Raw genomic sequence first — 14,119 nt, forward strand, 5'->3', positions numbered from 1 at the left:
AAGTCCAGCCCGAGGCTCCCTGTGGTGGCAGGCTGGAGGCAGGGAAGGTCGGTTGAGCTGCAGCGGCGACTTGTGTCTGAGCGCGGCCACTGCGATTCGCGCTCCTGCCGGAGTTTCCCGACCTCCGCCGACAAGCGCCCGTAGTGTGAGTATCCGAACGGCACTTTCGGCACCATATCCCTGTAGCCTGGTATTCTCGGCGCATGTGACCCATGCCTCTGCATCTGTAGCATCGCGTACGGGTTCCCGATGGAGCCGAATCAGCTGCAGCTGACGCTTGAAGGGGTGCGAGAGCAGCTAACACCTGATTTTGTGAAGCCTTTGCCTGTTCCTGTAATCCCAGCCCCAGCTGCTTAATAGCATCTACTAAAAATGCTTGTGATCCTAACGGCATTTGAGCCATCCTTTCTAATGCCTCCTCTATGGTCCAATTTGCACCCAAGGTGTTAATCACACTCCGTGTTGCCTGATTGCAATTTTGAAGAGCGCACTGTTTTAGCAGTGCCCCTCGCATGTATTCGGGTACCCCTGCTTTTTCTATTGCGGCAGCAGCCTTATCTATAAATGCACCAAACGGTTCTTCCCGACCCTGCTTGATTCCCATATATACAGGTACTCCTCCAGGTTCTTCTACCTTATCTATAGCCAATCTGACCAATCTCATAGCCTCTCGGCACTTGTCTGGTCCCACCATAGCCTGAGCTTCCGTGCGGAGAAATGCTCCCAGCCCCATAAGCTCATCAGCTGTCACTCCATGAAGAGGATCTGCTGGCTGCCTCTGTACTGCCACGCATTCGTTAATAATCACTTGCCAATGTGCATTAAATAAAAGCTGTTGATGCTGTGTAAATATTAACTTTGCTATTCCTCTACAATCAGCGGGCAGAAGCACTTGAGTGCCCCATATGTAGTCTAACATCTGCTTTACTGACTCACTTGTCACCCCGAACTGGCTGACTGTAGATCGCAACTGTGACAGCAATTTCCAATCAAGGGCAGTAATTGTTGCCATCAGTCCTCCACCCTGAGCCTGGAAGATCACCGGGCATGCTAGCTGTGCCACTGCATTAACCGCACAGTCATCTCCCCTTTCCAAGCCGTCTTTTGCAAGCGCAGCCCAAGCTTCTCTCCGCTCCCTGGCAATGACCTCCGCTAGCTCGCTTTCCGCCCCAGGAGTTGGCTCATTGCCCAGAGGGAGAACGGCCGGGGGCGCTTTCGGCTGCAGCACCTGCTCTTCGGGGGGTGCGGACGGCTCAGAAGCTGCCTCTGAGCTAGAGCCAGAAGGCAGTGGCGGTGGGGGAGGTAAAGCTACCTGCATGACCGTAGGGGGGCAAAGGAGTAGTTTGGGACCATTCTCTTTCATAGTTTCTATTATTTGTGTGAGCAGCAGATGCTTGCTCAGCTGCTTTCTTTTCTGCCTGATGCTGTAAAAGCTCGTTATGTACCAGCCTCCATAGCTTTCCCAACTTTTCTGCCGTTTTATCATCCTGTAGTGTAGCCTCCCACAACACATCTCCAAACTTTTGCCACTCTGTCAGCTCATGTACGGTATGCGGATTTATGAATAAGCCCTTAGCATGCCCATATACTAAAAGACTCGTTAACTCCTTCTGCAAATCTATTCCCTTAACCTGCCGCTTTTCCAGGAAAGTGGTAATTAAATTATATGCTGCTTGCCTTTCCATACCTAATTTATCAGCGCTGTTGCAGCCCCTCAAGGTCTCGGCAGCACGTATTGGCCAGGCCCGTCTATATGGTCACCCAGAGCACGGCGTGTCCTCAGGCTCGTCTATACAGTCACCTTACTTGTATTTGCGCTTATTCCCGGCTGCTTCAGGACCCGAACCTGTTACCCTGTCGTCACTCGTCCGTGGTTCAATGCCTGCATTTTGCTCCTGCATGTCGGGGATCACCGTTTGACGAAGTCGACGGGAGACAAGCACATCCAATGATGATCAACAAGTCTCAATTTATTGATACGAGAGGCATGCTTTTATAATAGCAGTAATAAGGCTCATACATATTGCAAAAGTAAGGCTCATCATTGGTCCGATACAGAGTGTCAGCCCTGCCTCTATTGCTACATTCCTAGGATGCTTGTGGTTTTTCTAGGTCCTGTTTTTATCTCCTGTTATCGCCTAACTTCTTGCTCAAGGAGACTGTGACCTTGTACGAGGCTGCTATTATTTCACCAGCTGTATTTTCTCACGTCCCTTCTCCTCAAGCCACGTCTCTACAAAAACTCTCCACAGGAAGTCCCTGAGAACTTAGACACAAGCCATTTGTAAGTGTTTAAAGGGTTTGTGGAACTTGGAGAAAGGTAGAGTTGGAAGATAGTATAATGGGGGCAAAACCAAGCAAGAATTTCCTCAGGCAAGCCCATTAGGATGCATATTACAGCACTGGAAGGAATTGGCAGGGGGGAGCCGGAGGCTCAATGAGTAAGAGGATTGCAGTTCTGTTTTGCAACTGATGTTGTTTTAAGGAGAGAGGGAAAGTGGAATGAAGTGGTTTTCACCCTCTGAAACCATCCAGAGTGGCAAAAGGACTGTGGGATTGTGCAACCACAGGACCCTATGGTACTTGCCCTTGAGCAGGAAAATAACAAAGAATTTAAAAGTAAACTGAGGCGGTGTTGCTTGACGTGCAGTATTGGGCAAAGGTGCACTAGAATAAATAAAATTCACCAGACACCAGAACAAGATTTACCTGATTTACTTAAGCCTTCCCCTCGATCACAGGAATGGGATACAGACTCAGACTCTACTCCCCTGGATAGCCCGGTATCTTCCTGTGTCAGAGAAAGGTCTGCTTTGACAATTTTGCAGGTACCTCTCCAAGAAGACCGAGATGAAAAAGAAGGAAAAAAAAAAACAAAAGCCAAACCAAACAAAAAAAAACCCCAAAAATAAAAATAAAAAACAAAAAAAAACCAAAAAAAAAACAAAAACAAGACCCAAAACTGGTTTTAAAACTATAGGGGATTTGGAAACAGTATTTTCCCCTTTTTCCCCTGCCAGACCCAATGCGGGATCCAGACAGCCACAACACACTGCTGGATCCTGAGTCAGAGGTAGGAATACAACAATAGATTTTTGGGGGTTTGGCTAATCTAAAAGAGGAATAGTGGCTCATGTGAAGGAAGACTGACAGGGATCTGGGGAATCCACCCTAGTGGATCCACTGGTTATAATGAAGCCATGGAAAGAGGAGAAGAAAGTAGAATTTTAATTAACACAGAGGCAACATATTCGGTTTTGAACCAAGATTTGATATCCCTAGGAAATGACTGTATCGTGGTAAAAGGGGCAACTGGCCAAAGTGAAAAGTCGTATTTTTGTGAACTTTTAAGATATAAACTGGGAATACAATGGGGCATCCACAGATTCTTGTATATGCCCAACTCCCTGAAGGCACTTTTGGGGAAAGATTTAATAGAAAAATTGGGTGTAATAATTAAATTTGAAAAGGGAGAGATTACTCTGGAGGTAAATGACCAGCAGTATATGCAAATAATGGGTTTATCCTTAGTCAGTGTTCCCACAGAAGGAAAAATCAGAGAAGAAATCATGAAACAGGTATACCCCGAGTTATGTGCCACCGATGTGCCCAGGACTTATGGGCTGAAACTAAAATAACTGAAAAAAACTTCACCCAGTGGTGGCAAATCCATATACTGTGTTAACTGTGGTAATACATGAACTAACCTGGCTTACTGTTTTAGACCTGAAGGATGCCTACTTTTGCCTCCCTCTCCATGAAGCCAGCCAGAAAATACTTGCAATTTTAATGGGAAAACCCTGAAAGCGGGGGCAGAATTCAACCCACCTGGATATTTGGTAATCAACTTGCAAAGGATCTCGAGGCCTGGAAGACCCACCTGAGGAAGGGAGACTGTTGCATTATGTAAATGATACCCTGATTGCCACCAAGACAATGCTTGCATGACTTGGATGGTGAGTCTGTTAAACTTTTAGGGGCTCCAGGGATACCGGGTATCTAAAAGAAGGCCCAAGTAATGCAACACGAGGTGATCTATTTGGGCTATGAAATCAGCGCTGGATGAAGAACTTTGGGACAAGCCTAAAAAGAGGAAATATACCAAACTCCGAGACCATAAACAGTGAAAGAGTTACTAACTTTCTTGGGCATGACTGGGTGGTGTCGGCTCTGAATCTTTAACTATGGACTGCTTGTGAAACCCCTGTATGCACTAACCACCGCCAAACAGAAATACCTCCAATGGAGCAAAGAGGCTGTGCAAGCCTTTGAACAGATGAAGAAAGCCCTGATGGCAGCCCCGGCCTTAGGACTTCAATATGTGACTAAGCCATTTTTCCTTTTCTCTCATGAGAAGCAAGGGATTGCCCTAGGGACTGGCTGTTTACCAGCAGTTGCAGCCGTCATCCAGGAGGCACGAAGATTTACCCTGGGCCAGAAAATGACTGTGTTAGTGTCTGGAAGCGAAAGGTGGGCACTGGTTTTCTCCATGAAGGTTTCTAAAATACCAAACTATAACGTTGGAACATGATATGGGAATTGTGGTTACTAACATCATCAACCCAGCTTCTTTTCTCGGTGGAAATACAGGAGAACCAGTGCACCAGGACTGCTTAGAGACCATCGAGGCCACATACTTGAGCTGTTTGGACCTGAATGTCAGTCCCATGGAAGACACTGAGGGCTGGTTCATGGATGGAAAAAGCTATATCTTAAGCAATAAAAGACATGCCAGGCCAAAAACATCAAGCATGCAGAGGGATTCTGATACTGCTGGAAGCAGTCCAGCTACCTGAGAAAGTGTCATTCATGCACATCAAGGCACACCAGAAAGAGAATTCAGAATTGGGGAGAGGAAATGAGCTGGTGGACAGAGAGGCAAACCTGGCAGCCAAAGATGAGGTAAAACCAAAAGGGGCTTTGATCCCTGTGATTATGCATGAAAATCAAGTATATGTGAGGCAAGAATGAAATGTGGATAGAGAACAGGGAATTCAGCAACTTCAGGGGACTGTAGGAGGAGAAATCAAAGTAGGATGCCAAACGGTTAATAGGACTATCCATAAAAAGGCATCCCAAATTACTATCTCAACTACGCCTACATATAAGAATACAAAGACCTGTATTTCCAATGAATTAGACTGTTGGCATAATTTTACATTAGTACAGACCGTTCAGGTGGTTTGTCTCTGGGCCTATGATACCATTGGGCTCTTATTCAAATTTGAAATAAATACTATAGCTAAGTCTGTTACAACCCAGAATTTATGAGATTGGTCCGTATATAATCAGGAATACAGGCCAACAGCAAATGCTGTTCAGCCCAGAATGGTTTCTTAAACGTGTTGAACTGCTAATGCAAACTGATATTTCTGAAATTCAACCAGCATGCTCTCATTTTCTAAAAATATCCTTCGAGGGCTGGACAGCCTGGCTGTGAAAACAAGTGCCCTTCAGGGGCAGAACACAAAGGGGCCTAACAGGAGTGTTAGAGACAGAATTGGGGGTCCTAAATGGAAATGACTCAGAAATACTAATGAATAAATTGGCCACCACAACTAGTGATTTAACAAAATTAAGACAACCTTTACAGTTTTAAAGCTATATTAGCTTTAGGAACTAATCAATTATCGGAAGTGTTACCAAAGTGGGAAAAGGTGGAGGAACAGGGCCATGAATTAATAGTAAATGCACTCGATATGAGTGTGCTCAAGACATCTGCCTTGACACTGAGCAAAGCATCTGTCACTTTGAGATCCATCCAGATGCTATTCAGAGGACTGTACTTGTATATATATGGGCCAGGGTTGTGTGTGTTTGAGAACTACTTGTACTTCTGTAGCAACAGACAAGATAATTATGGATAGTAAGAATCAGTCTAATTTCCAATTTCTGTATTTGTATTTTTGTTAAGATTGTTGGGTGTGACTTTTCTTATTTAGCACCAGTTGTATCCCATCTGCTGATAAAATCCAGTTATACAATATTTCACAAATTATCACCTGTACCTATTGGAATGAATCTTACATTGGTGAAATAATTAATGAAACAGTTAATGAAACATCAGGACTTGATTATAATTCTGGACGAGGTCCAGGAAAGCGGGAAAAGACCCTGATAACAGTCCACCATGACACAGAGGAAAGAAAGGGGATCCTAAAAAGGGTAAAAGAAAATGTGAACCATCATTGGTGGGACATGTTGTTTGGATGGTCCCCTACCGTGACTGGCATTCTAAATAAGTTGTGTCACCCCAGTATTGTGCTTTTGATGCTAGTTTTAGTCAGCTTTGTTTTCTCTGCTATGTTATTTGTTTGGAATTGGAGAATGCTACGACGACTAACAATTTTGACTTCTATGTCTAGTGCCCATGAGAATGCATTAAAAGGGTAATTTTCCAACAAAATATCATCCAATTCCCCTTCGAGAGATAAATTACTCAGTTGGCAAATGAATTTGCCCATGTTAAAAGACAGGGGGGAACTGATTAGCAAAAGCAGACAGGGGGGTTGGGAATGTTCACTAGAACTTGGCGCTGTTCGCCTTGAAGACCTTGGAAGTTGATAACAAAAGAGCCAGCTAGCAGAAGTTTACTGATAAGTGGGCATTGGAATGCAGAAAGCTGGAAAACAACCAGAAGAGACTGTGTCTGTACACAGTTCATGGAGAAAAACATTTTTTCATCCTGAGGAAGACTTCTTACTTCATCCCTAAGGCCCCGGTGCACCACCACCGAGAGGCACTACGCAGGTGCAAGACCACGACTAGTGATTTAACAGAATTAAGACAACCTTTACAGTCTTCTCTATTAGCTTTAGGAACTAATCAATGGCAGTTACCAAAGTGGGAAAAGGTGGAGGAACAGGACCATGAATTAATAGTAAATGCACTTGATGTGATCCAAGATAACATTTCTTTGGCCCTCAGTTGTATACAGGCACAATTATGGATGCAATCAGTGACCTCCTTAATTATAAGAGAAGGTGGTAAGGGTACTTTCCTCATCGAAATCCGGAAAGTGGTTTGGGACAGTGCCACTGGCTTAGAGAGAAACCTTCAATCCTGGTATACTCTGAATATGGGCATGAATGGTGAACAGGAGTTGACAAACTGTAAATGTAATGTGTAAAATTAAAATGTAAACTTAAAACTTCTAGCAATTCTGAATAAAACAAACAAAAAAAAAAGCCTAGCAATAAATTATTATTCCTGCTTTTAACTGAGTCCTTGAATGTTCAGCTGTACACACAAGAAGCATATCCATATTTGGACTGAACAGATATGGTCTATTTAGAATTATTTGAAGATCTTGCCCCAAAGACAGATTCATCACATCCATCCAAGCAAGCCATTTGAAAAAAATCTACCCCACAAGACCTTATTAATCCTTAATATAGTTTCACTGATATATGCAAGATCTGACAGAAAATAAAATGAGACTAACCCTATAGCTCGGGAATCAAGAGTGGGAGGGGAGAAACAAAGAGATGGTTATAGAACATGTTCTAAGCTGTCACAGTGAGACAAGGCTCAATTCGATTGCTTCACTCAGTAAGAGTATATATCTATGTATGGAATCAAAATAGCAAATGCTATCCCACTGACCCATGTTACACTTTTGTTAAATCATTTAATTAGGTCAATAATTAAACCCATTTTATTTTTCAAAGATTTTAAGATTACTATGCTACTGTATTCTAGTTTTGATACTGTTACTGTTGTGGTTTGAGCTAAAGTATCAGTTTTCTAACTTTTCAGCTAAGTCTTGTCTAAGTAACTTCAGTTTCTGAAAGCTAACTGCATGTTTTTCAGACAGTGTTTCTCTCTAGAAGTGATAACATGGAGCACTGTTATGCAGAAAAGCCATTGCTTATACTTATTCCTATAGAAACCAAGGCTATCCTTGAGCTGGTGGAGTGTCATAAGTCAAAGAGACAAAAAAGGTTGCACCTGCAGGGAGGGGCAGACAGTACAGGTGATCCCAAACTGACCAACAGAGTATTCCATCCCATATACATCATATTTGGTATAAAACCGAGAGATCATGGGGGTCTCACTCTCCGATGCCTGGTGTCCAGTGAGTTCAGCTCCTTCCTAGCCTCCGATCCTTTCCCTTGTGTCTGCTCTGCAGCATTTGTGGTGACATATAGTCATTGATGGGTGGGGGCGTGATTTCATATATTTGTATATTTTTTACTATTTTCTTATTATTTCCATTATTATTATTATTTTATTAAAGCTGTAGTTTTAATTTCCAACCTGCAAGTCTTTCCCTCTCATTTCCCTTTCCCCTTTCCCTGGAGTGGGGGGGGGAAGGGAATTGGGAGCCCAACTACTCCCAATTGACAAGGACAAGGACATACTCCCAAGTGAAAGGACTTTAATTTTTTTTATTTTCTTTCTTGTGCAGGCTTTGTATTATTAGTTTTCCAAGAAATGTTAATGAATATGTATCAGATTTAAGGAAATTGAAGTTGTGATATAGGCGCTTGTGATTTGGCGGCGGTATCCCCTGTGTGCCTGGATCCATAATAAAGCCATGCTCACTCTTTATCACTGAGTGCTAAGGAGTATTATTCCAGCAACAATATCACTGTGCTCCACACAATAAAGTGCTTTCCCATTTTAAATATACAGATATTAATAATGGTAAGATTAATAGTAAGTTTCTCTACAGTTGTCTGTTTTCTCCAAGTCATGAAACACAGAAGAGCAAACATACCACAAATAATTATGTGAAAAAAACATGTTGAAATGCTGAATTTTTTATATGAAATGGAAATTAGAGAGGTTTGTGGTTATCCTTAGATCTTCTAGGAGTGATTCAGCAGTCTTGGTGATATCTGTCCAGTGCAAGTTTCACCTAGAACAATGGAGCATGTTTTAACAGGAACTGTGTAAACAAAACGAAGATTAAGTAAAACTATATTTGTACTGATGTCTAGGATATAATGACACTGTTAATTTAGGATTAAATACACTACCTGGATCTTATCAGGAGGACCATCGAACATAGCTTTATTGCAAAAGCCTGATTACTTTGTATAAACAATGCATGCCTTACTAATGACTACACCTTTGAAGAAGAACTGGAAGTCTAATGAATGGTCCTGGCATTGTGTGGGTTAAAATGTCTCAAAACAGGTGATTCTGAGATGTGACCCTGCACCCCTCCAGCGAGTGGACAGTGTGAGCAATGTTCCAGGAACTAATATGCTGAAGGGCATGTCTCAACCTGTTATCTGATCTGCCACCTTACCCAAGTGAGAGGCAGAGACAGAGGGTTTAAAAAATCTCATGCTTACCTGTTGCCTCGTGGACACTCATCATCTTCTTGGACCTACAGGACAAAGAAAACGTGCTACAACATGCAGAACCTGGAAGGTGGTGACTATCTTTCATCTTGGGTCTCCTTTATCAACTGTCTCTCTCTATTCTCTGTCTCTTTTCTCTTTCTCACTTCCTCTTTTCCTTGTAATAAGTGTGTCTGCAGAGGACTGTAGCAGGCATTTTTGTTTTGGTTTTGACTCTGGTAACATCAGGCTTTTTTACAGTTTTGGGTTTTGCTAAGCAGATTGTCTGTAATACAGCATTGCCAGTGTTTCTAAGTTGTGGATTGTTCATGGAAACATCGGGATTTTACAGTTTCTTGTCAGTGCTCTATCATGTACGGGTCATTGTTTTGTATCCAGTGCTTCGGGACATGCACCTTTTTTAGTAAAATGTTGTTTACACTCTCCTTCTGGGGGATTTGCATCACTCTGATGCAGTGCTGGTGATTCTGAAGAGCTCTCCCAGTCGCTGCTTTAAATGAGATGGGACAACCAATAAGAAGGGAACATCCTACCCCAGAAGACACCAGAAGCTGGATGACTGCCAAAGAAGCGTGACATAGCACATCATCTGCTATTGGTTAAACATATTTAAATTAGCTTCACTTGCTAAGCATCACCAATAAGTGTAATTTTGGGTAGGTTTATGCTCTTCATGTAACAAGATGAATACTTCGTAATGCCTTCATGTGGTGTGCTAGCTTTGTGGAATTTCCACCTAGCACCCATCTCTGCATAGACATTAATTAAATGAATACCTCAACTCTATGTGCTTTGACTGGCATTTTGCACATCAGGTAAACAAACCAAATTGGGACAACATTGGCAATATCTGTATAACTTCAGAAAAAAATCACAGCCAATCTCTATGATTCCTTCTCTATCCAAATTGCATTTTTGTCTCTATTGGTAGTAGGCTGAAAAAGAAAACATGCAGATAGAAACACAAATGTTATTTCAGAAGGAGTTGAACCATGGAATTCACATAATGATGAAACTGCTCCTCAGCTCAAGAAAGAGTACATTTGGATGTTCTTGTTTGGATCTTCATATCTTGATATTACTCTTTAATAACTGCTACTAAAATACTACCTATACATATATATCTTTGTCTTTTTTGTAAATATTGCTCTGTCCAAAAATACCAAAAATGTGTGCCTTCATAGATATTATAATACTGACACCAAATTTTCATAGATAAAGCATGCTGGAAAAGCCTTTTTTTTTTTTTGAACATTTAGCTCTATTCTTGTATTCTTGATAGAGTTAGTGGTATGTAAAGCAATACATACTTTAAAGTCTCAAGCATGAATTTTGTAACTTTAAAAACAGTGGTATCATTACCATTGTAGACTTTAATTTTTTTTTTTTGTTCTTGTTTTTCTTGTGCAAGCTTTGTATTAAGTTAGCTTGACCTTGCGACTAATGGTATCCATTGTTATCGTGTGGACCTTGTGTGAATACAGTAAGCACTTCCTGGAACACATTGGACCAGCATAGTGCTTGGCCTTCCATTTTTTTACCTAGCAAAGAGAACACCTGTTTAAGCCATAAGACTCCAGCTTCTCCAGGAGAATGCTTCCTCATCCACTAGGTGGGTCACCTTGTCATAGAAGGAAATCTGGCTAGTCAAGCAACACCTGCCTTTCATAAACCCATGTTGACTGGGCCTGATCACCTGGTTGTCCTATGTGTACTGTGCGATAGCATTCAAGATGATCTGTTCCATAACCTTCCCTGACACTGAGGTCTGACTGACAGGCCTGTAGTTCCCCGTATTCTCTTTCCAGCCCTTCTTGTAGATGGGTGTCACATTTGCTAACCTCCAGTCTATTGGGTCATCTCCAGTCAGCTAGGATTGCTGATAAATGATGGAAAGTGACTTGGTGAGCACTTCTGTCAGCTCCTTCAGTACCCTTGGGTGGATCCCTTTCCAGTCCCATAGATTTGTGTGTGCCTAAGTGATATAGCAGGTTGCTAACCATTTCCACTTGGATTATGGTGGCTCCAATTCTGCTCCCTGACCCTGTCCTCCAGCTCAGTGGGGCTGGTGTCAAGGACTGTGTTTTAAACCTCAGACAAACTGTTCCTTTTATTTTGTCTTAAACCACAGTTTTCGAGCCATGTTTTGAGATGAAGTGGTTGAAACTTTGGAAGGATCACAACAAGGACACAGACTTCCACACCTGCTAAAATGCCCTTTGCACAAGCATGCGAGAAGAGGTCACTGCAGTTCAGGAGGGGTTTGAGGGGGCTCTCTGCTTGCTTTATATGATTCATATATATATACATCTTTATCTTCACCATGAATCAATATTTTTTTTATGATACTAGACAATTGAATATTTGCAAACTACCTTGGAATCAAAAGGTTAGCCATACAGTGTCGAATCACTCTAATTCACATCCTAGAATTCTGTTTTAACGAACCACATGTCCCTTCCATTTGTAAGGTGGGGGCTGTCAGGACATAACAGCTGGGTACCCAGAGAACAATTGGTCTTACTCTTAAAGACCAAGGCAAAAAGGCATTAAGTACCTCAGTCTTTTCTTCATCCGTTGCCACTATGTTCCCCTCTGCATCTAATAAAGGCTAGAGATTCTCCTTAGCATTCCTTTTGCTGCTAATATATTTATGGAACCATTTTTTATTGTCCTTTACTGCAGTAGCCTAATTAAGGTCTAGTTGGGCTTTGGCCCTTCTAGTTGGGCTTTTCTCCCTATATAATCTTACAACATCCTTGTAGTCCTCCTGAGTTGCCTAAACCTTCTTCCAAAGGTCATAAACTCTTTTTTTCCTGAGTTCCAGCCAAAGCTCTCTGTTCAGCCAGACCAGTCTTCTTCCCCACTGTCTTGTCTTTTGGCACATAGGGACCTGCTCCTGTGCCTTTAAGATTTTCTTCTTGAAGAATGTCCAGCCCTCCTGAACTCCTTTGCCCTTCAGGACTGCCAAGGGACTCTGTCAACCAGGCCCCTGAATAGGCCAAAGTTTGCCCTCTGGAAGTCCAAGGTAGCAATTCTGCTGACCCTCCTCCTCACTTCTACAAGAATCGAAAACTCTATCATTTTGTGATTGCTATGTCCAAGACAGCCTCCAACCATCACATCACCCTCAAGTTCTTCTCTGTTTGCAAGCAACAGGTCCAGCGGGGCGCCTTCCCTAGTTGGCTCACTCACCAGCTGTGTCAGAAAGTTATCAGCCACGCACTCCAGGAACTCCCTAGACTGTTTCCTCTCTGCTGTATTGTATTTCCAGCAGACATCTGGTAAGTTGAAGTCCCACACAAGGGCAAGGGCTAGTGATGGTGAGGCTTCTCCCAGCTGCTTATTTAATAATTCATCTGCCTCTTTATCCTGGTTGGGTGGTCTATAACAGACTCCCACCACGATAGGGAAGCATTCTATTGTGACTGGCCCAGAGACCATGTGTATCCTTGGCATAGACTACTTCATGAGAGGTTACTTCAAGGACTCTATAGTGTACTAGTGGGCCTTTCATGTGGTTGCCCTGGATACACAGAAGATTAAACAGTTGTCTACCTTTCCTGGCCTCTTGGTCCCTCTGTTGTGGGGCTGCTGTATGTCAAAGAACAACAGGTATTGATTGTCACCATGATGGCACACTGACAGTAGTATTGCACCAAGACTTCTGGGTTACCACATGTAAGTTGAATTATCAATTGGAGAGCTAAGCAGTGACCAGTAAGATTCACTCACTCTTTAATAGTCCTATATGGCCAGTGAGAAAGTCTCACAAAGGGCAGAGGTTAACTGAACTATTGTGGCCTGAATGAAGTCACGCCGTCATTGAGAGCTACTGTACATGAACTGGAATCAAAGGCAGCCAAGTGGTATGCCACAACTGATATTCCCAATGCGTTATTCTTGATTCCTTTAACAGCAGAGTGCAGGTCAGTTTACATTCACGTGGAGGAGTCACAGGGTATTGGGTTTGCATGGCAAGGTTTTTGTAGAAAGGGGAGGCTACAGGAGTGGCTTTTGTGAGGAGCTGATAGAAGCTTCCCCCATGTCCAATAGAGCCAATGCCAGCTGGCTCCAAGATGGACTGGTCAAGGCTGAGACAATCAGCGACAGTGGTAGCGCCTCTGTGATAACATATTTAAGAAGGGGAAAAAAACCTGCTGCACAACTGCAGCCAGAAAAAAGGAGTAAGAATATGAGAGAAACAACTCTGCAGATACCAAGGTCGGTGAAGTAGGAGGGGGAGGAAGTGCTCCATGCCCTGGAGCGAAGATACCCCTGCAGCCCATGGTGAAGAAGAAATGGCCTTAAGTTGTGATGGAGGAGGTTTAGATTGGATATTAGGAAAAATTAATTCACCAAAAGGGTTGTCAAGAATTGGAACAAGCTGCCCAGGGAGGTGGTTGAGTCACCATCCCTGGAGGTATTTAAAAGGCATGTAGATGTGGCACTTAGGGACATGGCTTAGTGGTAGACTTAGTTGTGTAAGGTTTACAGTTGGATTTGATAATCTTAAAGGTCTTATCCAACCTAAACAATTCTGTGATTTATTGATTCTTGAAGACCATGGAGAAGCAGGTTGTCCCCCTGCAGCCCATGGAGGTCCACAGAGGAGCAGATATCCACCTGCAGCCAGCGGAGGACCCCATGCCTGAGCAGGTGGATGCATCCGAAGGAGGCTGTGACCCTGTGGAGAGAGGACCCCATGCTGGAGCAGGTTTTCTGGCAGGACCTGTCATCCCACAGGAGACCCACATAGGGAAGTCTGTTCTTGAAGGACTGCACTCCATGGAAAGGATACATGC

At 43.0% G+C, this 14,119-nt stretch overlaps 1 pseudogene; it reads right to left on the bottom strand.

Annotated features, from left to right (window-relative positions):
* Positions 1 to 14,119, bottom strand: part of LOC128850206 (single-stranded DNA-binding protein 2-like) — a 124,301-nt pseudogene that overhangs the window by 50,005 nt on the left and 60,177 nt on the right.

The sequence above is a fragment of the Cuculus canorus genome, chromosome W (assembly GCF_017976375.1).
Source record: "Cuculus canorus isolate bCucCan1 chromosome W, bCucCan1.pri, whole genome shotgun sequence".
Taxonomy (NCBI): Eukaryota; Metazoa; Chordata; class Aves; order Cuculiformes; family Cuculidae; genus Cuculus; species Cuculus canorus.